The 23,814-nt window shown below is 44.1% G+C and overlaps 1 long non-coding RNA gene across 1 annotated transcript; it reads left to right on the forward strand.

The window, feature by feature from the left end:
* The first annotated feature begins 371 nt into the window (after positions 1-371).
* On the forward strand, positions 372-20,985 carry LOC137381588 (uncharacterized). The gene is made up of 4 exons (XR_010977191.1): positions 372-516; positions 7,983-8,080; positions 11,871-12,103; positions 20,901-20,985. It is a non-coding gene; the product is annotated as an uncharacterized lncRNA (long non-coding RNA).
* The last annotated feature ends 2,829 nt before the right edge of the window (positions 20,986-23,814 follow it).

Consider the following 23,814-nt stretch of genomic DNA (forward strand, 5'->3'; position numbering starts at 1 on the left):
AGTGGACATGCAGCTGGTCCGCCTGGTTCAGGGGTTTCTTGGAGACAGTAATGCTCAGTGGCTTTCTTCCTCGGTCTCTGTAGCAATGGTGGACTTGGATGTTCTGCAGTCACAGACAGATTACAACATTTACAATGTTACCTGGGGAGAGAAAGAGAGCGTAAGACAGCCCAACCAGGGTCTTGCATGGGTTAGCTTGCAAAGCTTGTCTGCTGTGTGTAACAAAAAGTTACAAGTTTACATAGACTGGGGTAGGGGGGAGGGAGGCTGTCACATGGTCTATCAGTACCTTTCTTCCTTTAATGAGTTTCAAAGTCTAAGAATCCCAAGTCTCTCTCAAATTATATTGTAAATGTTTCTCCTGCAGGTACGTCTCCGCGAGTAAATGCTGCAAGATGGCTTTGAATGTCTTGCTAATGAGGGTGATCCCAGATAATCTACTCAATTGTTCAAAACATTGTCGTGGGTGGGAGCTTTGAAGACATACATCTCCACTTCGATGTCCTGGAATGTGAGGTATTTCAATGCAAATTGTGGTGGCCATCTTGACTACCAGCTTTTTAAATGTTAAATGCAGGATTCCAGCTTTCCATTTTCAAAGTTTAATGTTGGTTTCCAACCAGTGAATTAAAAATTCTCATTCAGCATAGCATGTTTTCTTGGCAGGAGGTATTAGAAAGGCGTGCTGCACTTCAAGATGTTAATACAAAAAGAATCCTGGTTGCTGTGGGAAATAAGAGTGGAAATTGTGAAGGAACGAACCATAGTTTTCCTTACACACAGGGATGGTGCCAAAGGACTGGAGAATTGTAAATGTTACACCATTGTCCTAAAAAGAGTGTAAGGACAAGCCCAGCAAATAGAGGACAGCCAGTTAAACCACGGTGCTGGGAAAGCTTTTAAAACAATAATCCAAATCAAAATTAACTGACTGGGACAAATGTGGATGAATTTAGCCTCACCAAAGCCTTGTTTCAATGCAGCAAGACACCCTTTCTCCTGTATTTCAATCCTCTCGCTATGAAGGCCAACATACCCGGGGACTGCTGGGTAGGGGAAAACTATTTATTTGGGCAGTTTTAAAATCTTTGTCTTTTGCGAGGAGCAGCCTTGATAGAACGGGGTGCGGAGCGGACTTTCAGCTGAGCGGTCAATTTCAGTAAGTTACAAGTTAATCCCTTTTTTGTTTCGGAGGACCGGGGACTGCTGGGTAGGGGAAAACTATTTATTTGGGCAGTTTTAAAATCTTTGTCTTTTGCGAGGAGCAGCCTTGATAGAACGGGGTGCGGAGCGGACTTTCAGCTGAGCGGTCAATTTCAGTGAGTTACAAGTTAATCCCTTTTTTGTTTCGGAGGACCGGGGACTGCTGGGTAGGGGAAAACTATTTATTTGGGCAGTTTTAAAATCTTTGTCTTTTGCGAGGAGCAGCCTTGATAGAACGGGGTGCGGAGCGGACTTTCAGCTGAGCGGTCAATTTCAGTAAGTTACAAGTTAATCCCTTTTTTGTTTCGGAGGACCGGGGACTGCTGGGTAGGGGAAAACTATTTATTTGGGCAGTTTTAAAATCTTTGTCTTTTGCGAGGAGCAGCCTTGATAGAACGGGGTGCGGAGCGGACTTTCAGCTGAGCGGTCAATTTCAGTAAGTTACAAGTTAATCCCTTTTTTGTTTCGGAGGACCGGGGACTGCTGGGTAGGGGAAAACTATTTATTTGGGCAGTTTTAAAATCTTTGTCTTTTGCGAGGAGCAGCCTTGATAGAACGGGGTGCGGAGCGGACTTTCAGCTGAGCGGTCAATTTCAGTAAGTTACAAGTTAATCCCTTTTTTGTTTCGGAGGACCGGGGACTGCTGGGTAGGGGAAAACTATTTATTTGGGCAGTTTTAAAATCTTTGTCTTTTGCGAGGAGCAGCCTTGATAGAACGGGGTGCGGAGCGGACTTTCAGCTGAGCGGTCAATTTCAGTAAGTTACAAGTTAATCCCTTTTTTGTTTCGGAGGACCGGGGACTGCTGGGTAGGGGAAAACTATTTATTTGGGCAGTGGCAGTACCCGAGACACTACACGTGTAGTGTCTCCCACCCACCCTCCTCCTCTAACCAAAAAAAAAAGGACTCTAGGGTGTTGATAAGGTAAGCTTTTTATTTAAAACTTCAGTCCGTCGGATTGCTAAGCGAACAAGTTTTGACTTTTTTTTTTTCGTTTGGTTTTTCAGTAGATTTATTGGGAATCTAGAATAGTGGGAATGGAGGTAAAGGCAGTTGTATGTTCCTCCTGCAGAATGTGGGAGGTAGGGGTCGCCAAGAGTGTCCCTGCTGACTGCATCTGCGGGAAGTGCACCCAACTCCAGCTCCTCGCAGACCGTGTTAGGGAACTGGAGCTGGAGCTGGATGAACTTCGGATCATTCGGGAGGCGGAGGGGATTATTGACAGGAGTTATAGGGAGGCAGTCACACCTCAGGTAAAAGAAGTAGGTAGATGGGTTACCGTCAGGGGAAGGAAAGGGAACCAGCAGGCAGTGCAGGGATCCCCTGTGGCCGTTTCCCTCAACAACAGGTATACCGTTTTGGATACTTTTGGGGGGGACGACTTACCAGGGGTAAGCAATGGGGTGCAGGTCTCTGGCACAGAGTCTGTCCCTGTTGCTCAGAAGGGAAAAGGGAAGAGGAGCAGAGCATTAGTCATTGGGGACTCCATAGTTAGGGGAACAGATAGGAGGTTCTGTGGGAACGAGAGAGACTCACGGTTGGTGTGTTGCCTCCCAGGTGCCAGGGTACGTGATGTCTCCGATCGTGTTTTTGGGATCCTTAATGGGGAGGGGGAGCACCCCCAAGTCGTGGTCCACATAGGCACCAACGACATAGGTAGGAAGAGAGATGGGGATTTAAGGCAGAAATTCAGGGAGCTAGGGTGGAAGCTTAGAGCGAGAACAACCAGAGTTGTTATCTCTGGGTTGTTGCCTGTGCCACGTGCTAGCGAAGAGAGGAATAGGGAGAGAGAGGAGTTGAACACGTGGCTGCAGGGATGGTGTAGGAGGGAGGGTTTTGGTTTCCTGGATAATTGGGGCTCTTTCTGGGGTAGGTGGGACCTCTACAAACAGGATGGTCTTCACCTGAACCAGAGGGGTACCAATATCCTGGGGGGGAGATTTGTTAGTGCTCTTCGGGGGGGTTTAAACTAAATCAGCAGGGGAATGGGAACCTAAATTGCAGTGCCAGTGTACAGGCTGTTGAGAGTAGTGAGGTAGGGGATAAGGTTACAGGGACGCAAGAGGGCACTGGCAAGCAAGAACTTGGTTTAAAGTGTGTCTACTTCAACGCCAGGAGCATCCGGAATAAGGTGGGTGAGCTTGCAGCATGGGTTGGTAGCTGGGATCCTGATGTTGTGGCCATTTCGGAGACATGGGTAGAGCAGGGGCAGGAATGGATGTTGCAGGTTCCGGGATTTATATGTTTCAGAAAGAACAGAGAAGAGGGTAAAAGAGGGGGGGGGGGGGGGTGTGGCATTGTTAATCAAGGAAAGTATTACAGCGGCAGAAAGGACGTTTGAGGACTCGTCTACTGAGGTAGTATGGGCCGAGGTTAGAAACAGGAGAGGAGAGGTCACCCTGTTGGGAGTTTTCTATAGACCTCCGAATAGTTCCAGAGACGTAGAGGAAAGGATAGCGAAGATGATTCTCGACAGGAGCGAGAGTAACAGGGTAGTGGTTATGGGGGACTTTAACTTTCCAAATATTGACTGGAAATACTATAGTTCGAGTACTTTAGATGGGTCTGTTTTTGTCCAGTGTGTGCAGGAGGGTTTTCTGACACAGTATGTGGACAGGCCAACCAGGGGCGATGCCACATTGGATTTGGTACTGGGTAATGAACCCGGCCAGGTGTTCGATTTAGATGTAGGTGAGCACTTTGGCGATAGTGATCACAATTCGGTTAGGTTTACCTTAGCGATGGGCAGGGACAGGTATATACCGCAGGGCAAGAATTATAGCTGGGGGAAAGGAAATTATGACGCGATTAGGCAAGATTTAGGATGTGTAGGATGGGGAAGGAAACTGCAGGGGATGGGCACAAACGAAATGTGGAGCTTATTCAAGGAGCAGCTAATGCGTGTCCTTGATAAGTATGTACCTGTCAGGCAGGAAGGAAGTTGTCGAGCAAGGGAGCCGTGGTTTACTCAAGAAGTTGAAGCGCTTGTCAAGAGGAAGAGGGCGGCTTATGTTAGGATGAGACGTGAAGGCTCAGTTAGGGCGCTTGAGAGTTACAAGCTAGCCAGGAAGGATCTAAAGGGAGGGCTAAGAAGAGCAAGGAGAGGCCACGAGAAGTCATTGGCGGATAGGATCAAAGAAAACCCTAAGGCTTTCTATAGGTATATCAGGAATAAACGAATGATAAGAGTTAGAACAGGGCCAATCAAGGATAGTAGTGGGAAGTTGTGTGCGGAATCAGAGGAGATAGGGGAAGCGTTAAATGAATATTTTTCGTCAGTATTTACAGTAGAGAAAGAAAATGTTGCCGAGGAGATTACTGAGATACAGCCTACTAGGCTAGATGGGATTGAGATTCACAAGGAGGAGGTGTTAGCAATTTTGGAAAGAGTGAAAATAGATAAGTCCCCTGGGCCAGATGGGATTTATCCTAGGATTCTCTGGGAAGCCAGGGAGGAGATTGCAGAGCCGTTGTTGTTGATCTTCAAGTCGTCATTGTCGACAGGAGTAGTGCCGGAGGACTGGAGGATAGCAAATGTTGTCCCCTTGTTCAAGAAGGGGAGTAGAGACAGCCCTGGTAATTATAGACCTGTGAGCCTTACTTCGGTTGTGGGTAAAATGTTGGAAAAGGTTATAAGAGACAGGATTTATAATCATCTTGAAAAGAATAAGTTCATTTGCGATAGTCAGCACGGTTTTGTGAAAGGTAGGTCGTGCCTCACAAACCTTATTGAGTTTTTCGAGAAGGTGACCAAACAGGTGGATGAGGGTAAAGCCGTGGATGTGGTGTATATGGATTTCAGTAAGGCGTTTGATAAGGATCCCCACGGTAGGCTATTGCAGAAAATACGCAAGTATGGGGTTGAAGGTGATTTAGAGCTTTGGATCAGAAATTGGCTAGCTGAAAGAAGACAGAGGGTGGTGGTTGATGGCAAATGTTCATCCTGGAGTTTAGTTACTAGTGGTGTACCGCAAGGTTCTGTTTTGGGGCCACTGCTGTTTGTCATTTTTATAAACGACCTGGATGAGGGTGCAGAAGGGTGGGTTAGTAAATTTGCGGATGACACGAAGGTCGGTGGATTTGTGGATAGTGTCGAAGGGTGTTGTAGGGTACAGAGGGACATAGATAGGCTGCAGAGCTGGGCTGAGAGATGGCAAATGGAGTTTAATGCGGAGAAGTGTGAGGTGATTCACTTTGGAAGGAGTAACAGCAATGCAGAGTACTGGGCTAATGGGAAGATTCTTGGTAGTGTAGATGAGCAGAGAGATCTTGGTATCCAGGTACATAAATCCCTGAAAGTTGCTACCCAGGTTAATAGGGCTGTTAAGAAGGCATATGGTGTGTTAGCCTTTATTAGTAGGGGGATCGAGATTCAGAGCCACGGGGTCATGATGCAGCTGTACAAAACTCTGGTGAGGCCGCACCTGGAGTATTGCGTGCAGTTCTGGTCACCGCATTATAGGAAGGATGTCGAGGCTTTGGAGAGGGTGCAGAGGAGATTTACTAGGATGTTGCCTGGTATGGAAGGAAGATCTTACGAGGAAAGGCTGAGGGACTTGGGGTTGTTTTCGTTAGAGAGAAGGAGGAGGAGAGGTGACTTAATAGAGACATACAAGATAATCAGAGGGTTAGATAGGGTGGATAGTGAGAGTCTTTTTCCTCGGATGAGGATGGCAAACACGAGGGGACATAGCTTTAAGTTGAGGGGTGAAAGATATAGGACAGATGTCAGAGGTAGTTTCTTTACGCAGAGAGTAGTAGGGGCGTGGAACGCCCTGCCTGCAACAGTAGTAGACTCGCCAACTTTAAGGGCATTTAAGTGGTCATTGGATAGACATATGGATGTAAATGGAATAGTGTAGGTCAGATGATCGGCGCAACATCGAGGGCCGAAGGGCCTGTACTGCGCTGTAATATTCTAATTCTAATTCTAATTCGAATACCATTTTCCTCCTTAACTGCCTGCTGAACCTGCATGTTTACTTTCAGCAACTGGTGCACAAGGACACCCAGGTCTCACTGCACCTCCCCCTCTCCAAAGTTATCGTCGTTCAGACAATCTGCCTTTCTGTTTTTGACACCAAAGTGGATAACTTCACATTTATCCACATGATACTGCATCTACCATGTATTTCCCACTCACTCAACCTGTCCACATCACACTGGAGCTTCTCTGCATCCTCCTCACAGCTCACCCTCCCACCCAGCTTTGTGTCATCTGCAAACTTGGATATATTACAGTTGCTCTTACTGTTTGTTTCCTGTCTGCCAACTAGTTCTCTATCCATGTCAGTACCATACCCCCAATCCCATGGGATTTAACCTTTGCACGCTAATCTCCTGTGTGGGACCTTATTGAAAGCCTTATTAAAATCCAAATACAACACATCCACTCGTTCCCTCTTATCTATTCTATTAGTTACATCCTCAAAAATTCCAGTAGATTTGCCAAGCATGATTTCCCTTTCCTAAATCCATGCTGACTGTGTCCGATCCTGTCACTGTTTCCCAAGTGCTCTGTTATTACATATTTTATAATGGACTCTAGCATTTTCCCCACTACTGATGTCAGGATAACCCCTCTATAATTCACTGTTGTCTCTTTACCTCTTTTTTTAAAATAGTGAGGTTACATTGTCTACCCTCCAATCCATTGTAACTGTTCCAGGATAGAATTTTGAAGACTGACCAGCAATGCATCTACTATTTCTGGAGTCACTTGCTTAAGTACTTTGGAATGTAGATTATCAGGCCCTGGGGATTTATCAGCCTTCAATCCCATCAATTTACCCAACACCATTTCCCTATTAATACTGATTTGTGTCCTCATTTGAGAAGAAAGAACCAAAGTATGTATTTAATTGTTCTGCCATTTCTTTGTTCCCTATTACTTCCAAACAGCATTTGATGAAGTGTCACTTAACAGGCTTGTCGATAAAGATAAAGCCCATGGAATAAAAGGGACAAAGTTGTCTGCATGACAGGAAGCAGAGAGAGGGGGTGAAAGGTTGTTGTTAGAACTGGAGGAAGTTTCCCCCAGGGGTCGTTACTAGGTCTGTAACTTTTCATGATCTATTTTAGCCACTTGGACTTGAGTGTAGATTAGAGATACAGCACTGAAACAGGCCCTTCGGCCCACCGAGTCTGTGCCGACCATCAACCACCCATTTATACTAATCCTACACTAATCCCATATTCCGACCACATCCCCACCTGTCCCTATATTTCCCTACCACCTACCTATACTAGGGGCAATTGCTAATGGCCAATATACCTATCAACCTGCAAGTCTTTGGCATGTGGGAGGAAACCAGAGCACACGGAGGAAACCCACGCAGACACAGGGAGAACTTTCAAACTCCACACAGGCAATACCTAGAATTGAACCCGGGTTGCTGGAGCTGTGAGGCTGCGGTGCCAACCACTGCGCCACTGTGCCGCCCTGTAAATAGCACAATTGTAAATTTTACACTTGCCACAAAACCTGGAAGTGTATTGCACAATGAGGATGATATTGACAGACATCAAGTGGATATAGACAGACTGATGGAATGGACGTACACATGGTAGATAAACATTAACAGAAACGCAAAATGATACATTTTTCATAGGATGGACAGGAGAGGCAATGGAAAATAAAGGGTGTAATTTTAATGGGGGTGCAGCAGAAGTTTGGATGCATGTGAATAATTCTATGGCAGGGCATGCAGATAAGATTGTTAAAAATGACATGCTGTGTGACTGTTACAAAGACAAACTATCCCTCCTTGTCTTTCACAGACGTACTGCAGCCTGTTACAATGTTGGTGTCTTCCTCCCACACCTCTCCACAGTCGTCCAGCCAGAAGGAACTACTATTACCTTCTTATTATTTCATGGTAAGTGGGCGCCGCTGCCTGGGCCAGCATTCAATGCCCATCGCTAATTGCTCTTGAGAAGGTGGTGGTGAGCTGCCTTCTTGATCCAACTGGTGCAGGTACACCCACAGTGCTGTTAGGAAGGGATTTCCAGGATTTTGACCCAGTGAGAGTGAAGGAACAGCGATATAGTTCCAAGTCCGGATGATGTGTGACTTGGAGGGGAACTTGCAGTGGTGATGTTCCCATGCATCACTGCCCTTGTCCTTCTTTGTGGTAGAGGTCGCGGGTTTGGAAGGTACTGTTTAAGGAGCCTTGGTGCGTTGCTGCAGTGCATCTTGTAGATGGTACACACTGCTGCCCCTGTGTGCTGGTGCTGGAGGGAGTCAATGACACGCCAACTACAATCAATCAATCAAGCAGGGCTGCTTTGTCCTGGATGGTGTTGAGTTCCTGGAATGCTGTTGGAGCTTCACCCATCCAGGCAAGTGGGGAGTATTCCATCGCACTCCTGATTTGTGCCTTATAGATGGTGGAAAGGCTTTGGGGAGTCAGGAAATGAGTTACTCGCCTCAGGATTCCTAGCCTCTGACCTGTTGTAGCTGCAATTCAGCTTCTGTTCAATAATAACCCCTAGAATGTTGATAGTAGAGGATTCAGTGATGATAACGCCATTGACTGTCAAGGGGAGATGGTTAGATTCTCTCTTATTGGAAATGTTCGTGTCCTGGCACTTTTGCAGCATGAATGCGACTTGCCACATATCAGTTTTGGGTGCATCTTGGTTTGCAAGTACGTAGTTCCTTGGAAGTGGCAACACAGGTAGACAGCGTGGTGAAGAAGCCATTTGGCTTGCCTTCATCGGTCGAGGCATTGAGTACAAGAGTTGGGACGTTATGTTACAGTTATACATAACGTTGGTTGGGCCGCATTTGGAGTACTGTGTGCAGTTCTGGTCGCTGCACTACAGTAAAGATGTGATGAAGCTAGAGAGGGTTCAGAAATGATTCACAAGGATGTTGCCTTGTTTGGAGGGCTTGAGTTATAGATAGAGATTGGATAGGCTGGGTCTGTTTTCCCTGGAGCGAAGGAGGCTGAGAGGGGACATGTTAGAGGTATATAAAATTCTGAGAGGCATAGATAAAGTAGTTGGCCAGAGTCTGCTTCCATGGTGGGGGCGACTAAATCTAGACGGCATAGAATTAAGGTGAGAGGGACGAGGTTTAAAGGGGATCAAAGGGGTAAATTTTTCACACAAAGAATAGTGGGTATCTGGAATGAGCTGCCTGAGGAGGTGGTGGAGGCAGGAACAGTAGCGACAGTTAAGAGGCATCTGGACAGGTACTTGAATGAGCAAGGCATAGTAAGATATGGAATTAATGCAGGCCGGTGGAATTAGTATAGATAGGCATCATGGGGTGACTAAATCTGAGGGGGGAGCTGATAGAAGTATACAAAATTATGAGGTGCATAGATAGGAAGAAACTTTTTTTTTCCCCCTTGGCGCAAGTGTCAATAGCCAGGGGGTAGAGATTTACAGGAAGGGGCAGGAGATTTAGAGGGGAATTGAGTAAAACAAATTCACCCAGAGGGTGGTTGGAATCTGGACCACACTGCCTGAAGGGATGGTAGAGGCAGGAACCCTCATAACATTTAAAAAGTATTTGGAGAAGCACATGAAACACCAGAGCATACAAGGCTATGGGCCAAGTGCCAGAAAATGTGATTAGAATGGATAGGTGCTTGATGGCCAGCATGGATATGATGGGCCGAAGGGTCTGTCTATAGTCTGTATAACTCTATGGCTGTACAAAATGAGTGGAGTTGAAGGAGAAGTTGATCAATGTGTGAACAATTTCAGCCTGGCGGAGGAGGGTGGTAGTGGATGGGGACTGGATGGGCCTCTGTTCAAGGAAGAAGCAGAGAACCCTAAGACCGTCCTGGTGGGGGATGGAAGGTGCAGATACATTGGACGTCCATCATGAAGAGGAACTGGAAATTGTCAAAATGACGTAGTGCGTCCGAAGAGTCGCGGATGTAGGTGGAAAGAAACTGGACGAGGGGAGAAAAAATCGACTCAAGATAGGAAGTAATAAGTTCAAGTGGGGCAGGAACAGGCTGAAACAATGAGTCTGCTGGGATTGTCCTGTTTGTGGATTTTAGGAAGGAGGTAGAAGTGGGTTGCCCGTGGTTGTGGGACTGTGAGGTTGGAAGCTGTAGCGGGAAGATCTCCAGAGGAGATGAGGTCAGTTACAGTCCTGTGGACAGCAGCTTGATGTTCGCTGGTGGGTTCATGGTCGAGAGGGAAGTAGGAAGAAGTGTCTGAGAGTTGATGCTGAGCCTCTGCAAGGTAGCAGTCGGTACGCCGGACAACAACAGCACCATCCTTGTCTGCAGGTTTGATCACAATGTCGGGATTAGACTTGAGAGAACGGAGTGCAGCAAGTTCAGAGGGGGACAGACTAGAGTGAGTGAGGGGAGCAGAGAAATTGTGATGGCCGATGTTTCACCGACATTTCTCAATGAAACGATCAAAAGTGGTTAAGAGGCCAGAGGGAGGGGTCCAGGTGGAGGGAATATACTTGAGCTGGGTGAGTGGGTCCACTAGTCGGGGTGGGTGTAGGACTCCTGGTCAAGGAAGTGAGGCAGGAGGTGATATGATGGAAAAGAGATCAACAGCATGCCGAGCGTGAATTTAATTAAGGTGGGAGTGTAAGGGGATATAACTGAGTCCTTTGCTAGGTACAGATCATTCGGTGACAGAGGGGGGGAGGTGCACCTGTTTAAGAATAAGGGATCACCCATTTAAGACAGCGATGAGGAGACATTGTTTCATCTCAAAGGGTCGAGAGTCTTTGGAATTCTCTTCCTCAAACGGCAGTGGAAGCAGAGAATTTGAAATTTTTTAATGCAGAACTGGATAGATTTTTGATCAGCAAGGGAGTGAAAGGTTACCGGGGGTAGATGGAAATGTGAAATAATCAGTTCAGCCAGGAACTTATTGAATGGTGGAGCAGGCTCGAAGGGCCGAGTGGCCTACTCCTGCTCCTACTTCGTGTGTTCATATATAAATATATGTTGTTGTTGTTATTGATGGCTTTGGAACAGCTCTGTATACTCACCCCAGCCTGAAAAACAATCTATTTTCTGTGCCTTAGCCAATTGGATGTTCACACAACCACTTTGATCATTGGGTTCAGTTTTCCGAAGAAGTCGATTAAATCGCACTTGATCAAACGCCTTTTGAAAGTTTATATACATAACACCAGCTGTACAACCCTCATCAATCCCCTATATTACTCCATCAAATAAATCCTTCAAGCTTGTTAGATACAATTTGCCTTTAACATGTTCATGGTAGTTGACATTTATAAACCCTTGTTTTTCAAAACAGCAGGTATCTGTATCCTGGTTGATGGTTGAAATTTCCCCACCAGGGACGTTAAACTGACTGGTCAGTAAATACAGGGCTTAGTCCATATCTCCTTTTTTTAAACAATGTCTAACATTTACAACCATCCAGTCTCCTGTCATCACTCCAATATCCAAGAAGTATTGGAAGCTCCTGGCCAGTGCCTCTGTTATTTGCACCTTTCCTTCCCTCAACAACTCTCATACATCCCATGCAGACCATGTAAATGTTCTGCTTTATTGTGGTACAAAAAGGGTTGGATTGAAAGGGGTTAACTGAACCTGTTTGTTCAGTGACTGTAATTAATGTAATCCATGGACTCTAATTGCGTCACTGGAGGGTTTCCTTCTTCTATTAATACAGGACTCCTTTTAATGTGTTCTTCCACCATGTCTGCAGGAGCATCACCCCCGCACTAACAGGGATCAGTGGCTCCAGTGAGATGGAGAGGATAGATCAGAATCTGAGAACAATAGATTGGAATGTTACAAAAATGGACAGGAGTTTATCCCATTGGTTTGATTATCTTACTGCGGATGATTATTGGATAACATTGGCGCATCGGATCCACTGGGCACTGATGCTGATTCAACACATTTATTATCCCATCCTCGCTATTGTTGGTGTCCCTGGTAAGTCTCCCTATCCAGCTATTAATTCTAGAAACCATGATTAACTGTTTTACTGTTCTTAACAACGACCACCTTCAAAATATCGTCCTCCATGTGAGCCCATTTGCTGCATAAACTCTGGTCTGTGTCTTTGTCAAATCTACTATTCCAATGCTGTCCTGGTTACTCTCCCTGTTACAAACCACCATAAACCACAGTCTGTACAAAACTCTGCTGTCTATATCCTAATTCATACTAAATCTCATTCACGCAACATCCCTGAACTCAGTGACCTACATTGTTTTTTGTAGGATAGTATACAAAAAGAAATAAATGGGGTGTGGATGAAAGGTACCACAATAATTATGGGTGACTTTAATCTACATGTAGATTGGGCAAATCAGATTGGCAAAGGTAGCCTAAACAATTATCACATTGAGTGTATTCAGGACAGTTCCTTAGAGCAGCACGTTCTGCAGTCAACCAGAGAGGATAATGTTCAATGAGACAGGATTAATGAAGAACCTCCTAAAAAAGGAGTCTTTAGACGACAATTATCATAACATGATAGCATTTCAATGTTCAGATTGAAGGGAAAACTGTGGGTCTAAGACTAGTTTTTTAAAAAAAACCTAAATAAAGGTAATTATAAGGATATGAAGGCATAGGTGGCAAAAGTGAACTTGGAAACTAGGTTAAAAGGTAGTACAGTAGAGATGCAGTGGCAGATTTTTAAGGAGATACTTACTAACTCTCAGCAAAGATGTATCTCAATGAGAAAGAAAGGCTCTTGCAGAAGGTTGCATCATACGCCGCAAAATAATGAAGTTAAGGATAATATTGAATTGAAAGAAACACGACAAATCTGCAAAGATTGTTGGTGGGTGAGAAGATTGGACAGATTTTAAGAACCAGCAATCAATGATAAAAAAGAGGGAAAGGTAGAGTGTGGGAGAAAGCCAACTAGTAATCTAAAAATAGAGGATAAGAGTTTATACAAGTATTTAAATAGGGAAATAGAAACTAAAATTAGTGTTAATCCTCCAGAAAGTGAGTTTGCAGAATTAATAATGAGAAACAAGGACATGGTGGAGGTGTTGAACAGCTATTTTCTGTCTGTTTTCATTGTAGAAGACATAGCAAACCTTCCAAATATACCTAAATCAAGAGGCAAAAGGAAGTGAGGAACTTAAAACAATCACCATGACCAGAGAAAAGAGGATACTGGGAAAACTATCACACCTAAAGGCTGATAGGACCCACCATCCATGGATAAATAAAACAGCTAAAGATAGGATCAAACTTAAAGATAAAGCATTTAGCGGTGCAAATATGGGTGGCAGGGCAGAAGATTAGACAGAATATAAAAATCAGCAAAGAACAACTAAAGATTAATAAGGAAGGAAACATTAGAGTACGAGGGAAAGCTGGCTAGAAATATAAAGACAGATAGGAAGAGTCTCTATAGATATTTAAAGAAGAAAAGAGTTAACAATGTGAACATTAGTCCTACAGAAAGTGAGTCTGCGAAATTAATAATGGAAAATAAGGAGATAGCAGATGAATTGAGCAGATATTTTGCATTAATCGTCACTATTGAGGATGCAAGTAACATCCCAGTATTAGCTGTAATTCAGGAAATGGAAGGGAGGGAGGGAGAAACCCAAGAAAATTACAATCACCAGGGAAGTGATACTGAGCAAATTGTTGGAGCTGCGGAATGACAGTCCCCCGATCCTGAAGAGTGACTAGTGAGATAATTGATGCGCTGGTTTTGATTTTTCAAAAAACCCTAGATTCAGAGAAGGTTTAATTCGATTGGTAAATAACGAACTCATTTATTCAAAAAGGGAGAGAGACAGAAAGCAGGAAACTACAGGCCAGTTAGCTTAACATCTCTCTTAGGAACAATGTTAGAAGCTATTATTAAATATGTAACAGAGCATTTAGAAAAAGTCAAGGTAATCAGGCAGAATCAACATGGTTTTCTGAAAGGGGAAATCATGTTTAACCAATTTATTGGAGTTCTTTGAAGAAGTAACATGTGCTGTGGATAATGGGGAACTGGTGGATGTACTATACTTAGATTTCCAGAAGGAATTTGATAGAGTGCCACATCAAAGGTTATTGTGAAAAAGAAAATATCATGGTGTAGGGAGTAGTATATTGTCATAGATAGAAGATTGGCTAGCTAACAGGAAATAGAGAGTAGGCATAAATGGGTCATTTTCTGGTTGGTAAGATGTAATGAGTGGTGTGCCACAGGGATCAATGCTGGTGACACAACGTTTTATAATTTATATAAATAACTTGGATGAAGGGACTGAAGGTATGGTTGCTAAATTTGCTGATGAACCAAAGAGAGGTCGGAAGGTAAGTTGTGAAGAGGATATAAGGAGGCTACAAAGGGATATAGATAGGTTATGTGAGTGGGCAAAGATCTGGAAAACGGAGTATCATGTGGGAATCGTGAAATTTCCCATTTTGGCAGGAAGAATAAAAAAGAAGTGTATTATATAAATGGTGAGATTGCAGAACTCTGAGATGCACAGGGATCCGGGTGTCCTAGTGCATAAACAAAAAAGGTTAGTATGCAGGTACAGCACGTAATTAGGAAAGCTAATAGAATGTTACCATTTATTGCAAGGGGAATTGAATACAAAAGTAAGGAGGTCTTGCTACAGTTATACAGGTAATTGGTGAGACCACATCTGGAGGACCGACTATTGTACTGATCTCCTTAGTTAGGGAAGGATGTAAATGCGTTGGAAGCAGTTCAGGGAAGGTTTGCGAGACTAATACCTGGCATGGGCGAGTTGTCATATGAAGAAAGGGTGGGCAGGCCAGGGTTGTACCTGCTGGAGTTTAGAAGAGTAAGAGGTGACTTGATTGACACATAAAAGATCCTGAGGGGTCTTGACAGGGTGGATGCGGAAATGATGTTTCTTCTTGTTGGAGAATCTAGAATTCGGGGTCACTGTTTAAAAATAAGGGTCGCCCATTTAAGACAGAGATGAGGAGATTTTTTTTCTGAGGGCCGTGAATCTTTGGAACACTTGTCCTCAAAAGGCAGTGGAAGCAGAGTCTTTAAATATTTTTAAATCAGAGGTAGATAGATTGTTGATAAGCAAGGAGGTGGAAGGTTAGTGGGAGAAGCTGGGATTGTGCAGTCGAGGGTACAATCAGATCAGCCATGATCTTATTTAATGGCGTAGCAGGCTCGAGGGCCCGAGTGACCTACTCCAGCTCCTACCTTGTATATTTGTCTGTCCAGTCCAGTCCCCAGGACCAGATGGCCTGCGTCCAAGGGTCCTAAGGTAAGTATGGTAGATAAATGTGCTGACGACATCAAGATGGGACGGAAAGTACGTGGTCAAGATGAGGTAAAGTGTTTGCAAAGGGATACAAATAGGTTAAGTGAGGTCGCAAAACTTTGGCGGATGGAATATAATGTGGTAAGATGTGAACTTGTTCACTTTGGCCGGAAGAATAGAAAAGCAGTATACTATTTAAATGTAGAGAGATTGAAGAACTCGGTGGTACAGAGGGATCTGGGTGTCCGGGTACATGAATCTGAAAGAGTTAGTATACAGGGACAGCAAGTGATTCGGAAGGCAAACGGAATGTTAACGTTTATTGCAAAGGGAATCGAATATCAAAGTGGGGAAGTTTTACTGCAGCTGTGCAGGGCCTTGGTGAGACCACATCTGGAATATTGTGTACAGTTTTGGTCTCCTTATTTGATCAAAATGAAATTATTGCATAAGAAGCAGGTCAGCAAAAGTTAACTTGACTCATTCCCTGAATGAAGGGCTTATATTATGAAGACATTTTTTTAACGGTTTGGAGTTTAGAAGAATGAGATGTGTCTTTTTGAAGCTTATCAGATCCTGAGGGGACTTGATAGAGTGGATACCGGGAGGATGTTTCAATTGTGGGGGAGACTGGAACAAGGGGATAAAGTTTAAAAATAACAGATCAGTCATGCCCTTATTCGAATGGTGGAGCAGGCTCAACGGGTCTAATGGCCTCCTCCTGCTCCTCAGTTCTATCTTCCTACGCCCAACACCTCAATTTTAATATTCTCACTCTTGTAATCAAATCCCTCCATGTCCTCACCCCTCTGATTATCCCAATACCCTGTCCATTTCCAGTATTCCTGAAACTTGTTCATCTTAAAGTCTTTTTATAATTCCCTTTTTAAACTGAGTTTCTTTCCCTCTGTTTCTCTCCCTGACCACACATTTCATCTCTCCAGCTCCACTGGTGCTGTGGAAGTTTGGATCCAGAGAATGGTGTGAGCTGCACTGCCAGTCACATCCAGTACATTGCACAGGACACCCAGGCTGGCCGGGGTGATAGCGTGGGTGTAACGTGTGTCTGTCTGTAGTGTGAGGAGGGGTCTGAATATGCTGTTCATCAGCCATTCCCACAACTGTGACGTACGTCTTTGAAACTTGACCTGGACATGTCCACTGACCGCCTGTGTTAGTCACTGTCAGCTGAACATGCATTCAGCAGCACGAGGAACTCCCTCTAATTTTATTTCAAAGGACCAGGCATCCAACTTACAGGTGAAGGGCTTTTGACTTACTTCTGCTAGTATAAAGTTGGGGGAGGTGCTGTGGATGATTTTCTGGAGGTTGTGTTGTGAGCTGCTGCAGGCATTCAGGGAGGACAGAGGATTTGGTGACCCAACACTGGACCAGGTATGGGGACTGTAGTTACTGTGTCTCTGGGTCTACTGTAGTTACTGTGTCTCTGCAACAAATGGAGCAGAGGCTGCAGAGAGGGGAAGCTCTGTAAAGAGGGAGGAGGAGGGGTCTCTTCCCTACCCAGCCCGGGTTCTCCAAGCACAAAAGAGCAGTGGTCCTAATACCGAGCCCTGGGGAACACCACTGCATACTCCCATCGAGTCTGAACAACAACCTTTCACCATTTCTCTCTGTTTACTGTGCATTGGACAATGTTATATCCAAACTGTCACTGTCCCTTTAATCCACAGTGTTCAGTTTTCCTAACCTGTCTATTGAATGTGACTTCATGAAACACCTTTTGAAAGTCCATATATATAACTTCAATGACAGGCAGATTGGTGAGGACGAGGTCAAATATATTTTTCACTCTGGTTGGTTACCTCACCGCCTGCTCCAGACTCAGTCTAGCAGCCGCATCCATTAGGACTCTGCCAACTCAGTCAGTAGTGATGCTACCGAGTCACTCTTGGTGATGGATATTAAATTCCCTTACCCAGAGTACATTCAGTGTCCCTGCTACCCTTAGTACTTCCTCCAAATGGTGTTCAACATGGAGGAGTACTGACTCATCAGCTGAGGGAGGGCAGTAGTTCGATATCAGCAGGAGGTTTCCTTCCCCATGTTTGACCTGATGCCATGAGACTTCATGGGGTCCTGAATCAAGGGTCTGTCCTGTTTCTGGGGTGTAGACATACCTTGGAATGGGAATGCTTGTGTCTGGGACATTATAAGATATAATTCGGTGAGGATGAATTTGTTTTCTGCAACTTGACTAGTCTATGCGACAGTTCTGCCAATTTTTGCACAAGCCTCCAGATGTTACCAAGGAAGACTTTGCAGGGTCGACAGGGCTGAGTTTGCCTTTGTCGTTTTTGGTGCCTAGGTCGATACCAGGTGGTCCATCCAGTTTCATTGCTTTATTTGGCTTTTCTACAACCGAGCAGCTTACTACTCCATTTCATAAACAACCACATTGCTGTGGGTCTTGAGTCACATGTAGGCCAGACCAGATTAGGATGGCAGATTTTCTTCCATAAGGGACATGAGTGAACCAGATGAATTTTTACAACAATTGACAATGTTTTCATGGTCACCATTAGAATAGATATTTTAATTTCAGAATTTTATTAATTGAATTCAAATTTCACCATCTGCCGTGGTGGGACTTGAACCCATGTCCCCAGAGCATTAGCCTGGGCGTCTGGGCCACTAGTCCAGTGGCATTGCTACTCCACCGTCACCTCCCTGTGGTTCAGTTTCGGGGGTGGGGCAGAGCTTTAACACTGGTATAATTCCCTCAAAGCCCCTCTTCACAGCTTCTAACCCTTCACTAATTCTGGTATTTCCTGACGGTAACTCGTTTTGGTCCAGGATTTGTTATAATTTTCTCCACATCTAATGTACAGTGTCAATGCCTCCTGTTCCCAGAGTAACTGATTGTACAGGATGCAACTATTCTCCTGACAAACTTCAATTTCCTTCTGTAACCTATCTATCTGTGCCTTCAATTGGTTGTGTTTGTTTTATTTAACTGTGATGTGCACAGATGATCCCCATTGTCCAACTTATCCCAGCACTTTATTTTAGCTAAAAGTTGCATTTCTGGATGTTCTCATAAATTCTCCTGAGGATGAAATCGTAAACCACACTGGACTTCTCCAAAATTCTTAGGAAGTCAGTTATTCCAGGTGCGACTGTTTTTCTCTGTCATGAAACTGATCAACTATTCCCTGTGATATACCAACAACATTATGCATCTGACTTTATTTCTTCCAAGTTCTCTCAAGGTTCCATCCTCGCTGTTAGCAATGATCACACACATTTCACCGAGTATAAACTCTCTCCCTCTCTCTCTGTCTCAAAGTTTCCTACCCGGTCCCAGTGATGATCACTCATGCCCAACTGAGATTATAATTTCTCACAAACCCAAGTAAACCAGGCCTCTGAACCCAATCTCTGTGATCCCTCTCCTAGACCTCTGTAAGATCAGATCAAGTGTCACAGATCATCCAAAAGTAGGTCAAGGAGACACAAGCAGTTTATTGCGGATTGACAGTTCAAATACAAAACAAAATCAGAACAGATAGTGTAGGCATCTGACCTGTGACAGGTGAGAATGGTTTGTTATCCTCGATTGGATGGGTGGAACGTATATTATCATATTATTGTATTGTATTCAGGGGATGTGAGTATCACTGAGAAGGCCAGCATTCGGTCCCCATCCCAAATTGCCCTTGAGTTGCCCTTTGCTTTTTTACAGGTGTACCGAAAACTGACTGGACCTGACCAGCATGCATTGTGCAGGCCAAAAGGGTGTAACTGAGATAAAGTAACCTGCAAGCTACAAGCTGCTTTACAGATTAACAGAGTTACTCGTGGAAGAAAACACTTTTAGTCTGAGTGATGTTTGAAAAATAAACAGAACGGTCATACATATCACATCAAAACTAATTAAGAGACCTACTTCAAAGTTCTATTTCACTTTGATGCCAATTTAGAACTTCACAAAGGTTTTGCATACACAAAACCCTGCAGACATGTATTTTACTTTTTTATTTTATCTTTATGTAGAGATACAGCACCGAAACAGGCCCTTCGGCCCACCGCGTCTGTGCCGACCAACAACCACCCATTTATACTAACCCTACAGTAATCCCATATTCCCTATCACCTCGCTACACTAGGGGCAATTTACAATGGCCAATTTACCTATCACCTGCAAGTCTTTGGATGTGGGAGGAAACCAGAGCACCCAGCAAAAGCCCACACAGACACAGGGAGAACTTGCAAACTCCGCACAGGCAGTACCCAGAATCGAACAGGAGCCCCAGGAGCTGGGAGGCTGCGGTGCTAACCACTGCGCCACCCCATGTTGGACATGTTGTCTGGAAACACAAAGAAAAGAGATTGGCGTGACTGAATATGTTTTAAAATGCTAATTCAGCTGGTCTAAGTTTTACAAACTGTCTTGAAAGACTACGAGAGTGACACAAACTGTCATTGATTGATGATGCCAGTGTCTGTCTTCTTAGAAATGAGAATAAACTAGAAATTCTCTAAGAAACAGTTTGTAAGACATCAGGAATGCAAGGGATTTGGATTCTTCCATTGTCCTGTAGTTTAAAATATGTATGTAACCAGGAAGGAAAGCTGCTATTGGTTTTACTGATATCAGTCCCGGGGCATCTGTAACATCCACAAGTGGTAATGAAATTACTGAAGGAAATGTAAACACGTGCTCACCATCAAGGCAGTCTCTTGTATCACAGTTTGAACAAAGAATTAGACATCTCATTGGACAACTGTAGCTTACGGTGGATTTTAATAGGGCAGTGTGATCTTGTCAATTTAACATCCAGCCCACCTTGGTAGGAAAGGTGTAAAGATTATTGTAAATGGTGATTCAGTGATAAGGTCGAGGAGCTTGGTCAGTTACTGAACGAATAGCACAAATCCTTGTAACATGTTTGTGACTAATGAGTGTATTGCTAACAGTTGCATTGCGAATGGATATTTTGTATAATTGTTAACTAGTAGTATTCCTACTCAATCTCGTAGAGTCATTGGTGCTCAATTTGAGCTTTGAGTGCTGTACCGTTACTTCCTGTCATTATCATGTTCGAACCACAGAGTAACCAATCAAAAAATCACAATTTATAAACAACAATTGTTTAGATATGTGGATATGAGGCTTCACATTTTCATTCCCAGGAATATCGACACAAAGACCTGTGTCCAGAGTTATGTCCTTGACTAGTTAACGACCCCTATGAAAAACTCTGGAATACAATTCCTGCCTCTTTGTTGTCCATTCATAATTATCCTTAACAACTGAGTGACTTTCTAGGCTATTGCAGAGGACAGTTAACAGTGAATCACATTGAGTTACATGTAGACCAGATTAGGTAAGGATGGCAGATCTCCTTCCCTAAAAGACATTAGTGAATCAGATAGATTGTTATAAAAATCAATTATAGTTTCATGCAACATTACTGAGTTCAGCTTTCAATTCCAGATTTTATTTTATTTATTAATTGAATGTATTAATTAAATTCCACCAGCTGTCACTGCCTCTCCACCTCACGTTCCTCCCAGAAGACACTACTGAAAACCTTCCTCTATGACCAATCTGTTGGTCATCTGACCTCAATCTCCTGTTGTTTCACGTGTCATACTTTCCTTTATAATGCTCCTGCAAAGCACCTTGTGATGTTCTATTACATTAAAGGCATTATGTAAATATAGGTTGTTGTTGACATTTACGAGACATGGCTTGTCTTACTATATCCTTGCTGCTTGTCGTTTTTTGTCCATTCGAATCCTATATCCACTTGAGATAATTCAATATATTTACGTCTACAACCTCGCTATTGTTGGTGCCCTGGTAAGTCACTCTATAAAGATTTAATTCTCTAATCCATTTTTACCTATACTACTGTTCTTGCCATTGACTCTTCCCTCCTTGCTGCTGTTGTTATTCCTGGTGAATCTCTATCTCCAGCTATTAACTGTCAAACCATTGCTAATGTTATTACAGTTCTTGTAATTAACTCTCTCATCTTTGCTGTTGCTGCTGTCTCTATTTTCCACTCGGAGATCTGTAAACACTGATTCACTGAAATACTGTGATAGAGTCAGACAGTCGTACAGCATAGAAACAGGCCCTTCGGCCCACCGCGTCCATGCCGACCATAATGCCTATGCATACTAATCCCACCTGCCTGAGTTAATGCCATATCCCTCTATGCCTTGCTCGTTCAAGTACCTGTCCAAATGCCTCTTAAATGTTGCTACTGGTCCTGCCTCCACCACGTCCTCAGGCAGCTCATTCGAGATATTCTTTGTGTGAAAAATTTACCCCTTTGCGCCCCTTTAAACCTCCTCCCTCTCACCTTAAATATATGTAATTTTAGTCACCCCTACCATGGGAAACAGACTATGGCTATCTACCCTATCTATGCCTCTCATAATTTTATATACCTCGACCATTTCCCCTCTCAGCCTTCTTCGTTCCAGGGAAAACAGACCCAGCCTATCCAATCTCTATCATTAACTCAAGCCCTCCAAACAAGGCAACATCCTTGTGAATCATTTCTGAACCCTCTCTAGCTTAATCACATCTTTCCAGTAGTGCGGCGACCAGAACTGCGCACAGTACTCCAAGTGCGGCCTAACCAACGTAATGGACAACTGTAACGTGACGTCCCAACTCTTGTACTCAATGCCTCGGCCGATGAAGGCAAGCATGCCATACACCTTCTTCACCACCCTGTCTACCTGTGTTGCCACTTTCAGGGAACTATGTCCTTGCACCCCAAGGTCTCTCTGCTCAGTAACACTCCCCAGGGCCCTGCCATTCACTGTATATATCCTGCCCTTGTTTGACCTCCCAAAATGCATCACTTCACACTTGTCTGCATTATATTCCATTTTCAAATCCCTTGACCACCTCCCCAGTTGATCTTTCTCCTGTTGTAACCTTAGACAACCTTCTTCACTGTCCACTATACCACCAATTTTGGTGTCATCTGCAAACTTACTAATCATGCCCCTTACTATCACATCCAAGTCATTAATATATATGACAAACAACGGAGTGCCCAGCACCGATCCTTGCGGCACACTACTGGTCACCGGCCTCCAATCTGAAAAACAACACTCCACTACCAGTCTCTTCCTTCTGTCACTAAGTCAATTTTGTATCCAGTTGGCCAGCTCACTCTGGATCCCATGTGTTCTAACCTTATGTACCAACCAACCATGCGGGACCTTGTCAAATGTCTTGCTAAAGTTCATGTCGACAACATCCATCGGCCTGCCCTCGTCAATTATCTTTGTCACCTCCTCAAAAAACTCAATCAAATTCGAGACATGATTTCCCACACACGAAGCCATGCTGACTATCCCTAATCATACTTTGCCTTTCCAAATGCATATAAATCCTGTCTCTCAGAATCCCTTCCAATAACTTTCCCACCACTGATGTAAGGCTTGTAGTTCCCTGGTTTATCCCTGCTGCCCTTCTTAAATAAAGACACAACATTAGCTATCCTTCAGTCTTCTGGTACGTCACCCGCGGCTAACGATGAATCAAAATGTTCTGTAAATTAATTTTTTGGAAGACTGAAGCCAGTGCCATTGGTATCCATCACAAACTCCATCTCCTATCTGTGAAACACATACCCCTCCCTGGACAATTTATGAGGCTGAAACAGACTGTTTACAACCTCTGTTCTATTTAAACCTAAGCTGAATTCATCTCCATATTCTCTCCATCAACAACCCTGCCTATTACCACCTCTGAAATATCACCCGTCTCCACCTCTGCCTCACTCTATCTGCTGCATAAATCCTCATCTGTGCCTTTGTTAAATCCGCACTTGACTATTGCAATTCTATCCTGGTCACGTTCCCAGGTATAAACCTCAATCAACCACAACCCATCCAGAACTCTGCTGCCTGTGTTCTAACTCACACCAAATCCCGATCACCCATCACACCTGTGCTCACTAATCTACATTGGCTCCCGGTCTGGCAGCACCTTAATTTTAATCTTCTCATTCTTTTGTTTGAATCCCTCCATGGTCTCACCCTTCCAATTAGTCCCAATTCCCCTCTCAGAGAACAGTACAGCGCAGTACAGGCCCTTCGGCCCTCGATGTTGCGCCGATCTGTAAAACCATCTGACCTACACTATTCCATTTTCATCCATATGTCTATCCAATGACCACTTAAATGCCCTTAATGTTGGCGAGTCTACTACTGTTGCAGGCAGGGCGTTCCACGCCCCTACTACTCTCTGAGTAAAGAAACTACCTCTGACATCCGTCCTAGATCTATCACCCCTCAACTTAAAGCTATGTCCCCTCGTGTTTGCCATCACCATCCGAGGAAAAAGACTCTCACTATCCACCCTATCTAACCCTCTGATTATCTTATATGTCTCTATTAAGTCATCTCTCCTCCTCCTTCTCT

This window comes from Heterodontus francisci, chromosome 22 (genome assembly GCF_036365525.1).
Source record: "Heterodontus francisci isolate sHetFra1 chromosome 22, sHetFra1.hap1, whole genome shotgun sequence".
NCBI lineage: Eukaryota > Metazoa > Chordata > Chondrichthyes > Heterodontiformes > Heterodontidae > Heterodontus > Heterodontus francisci.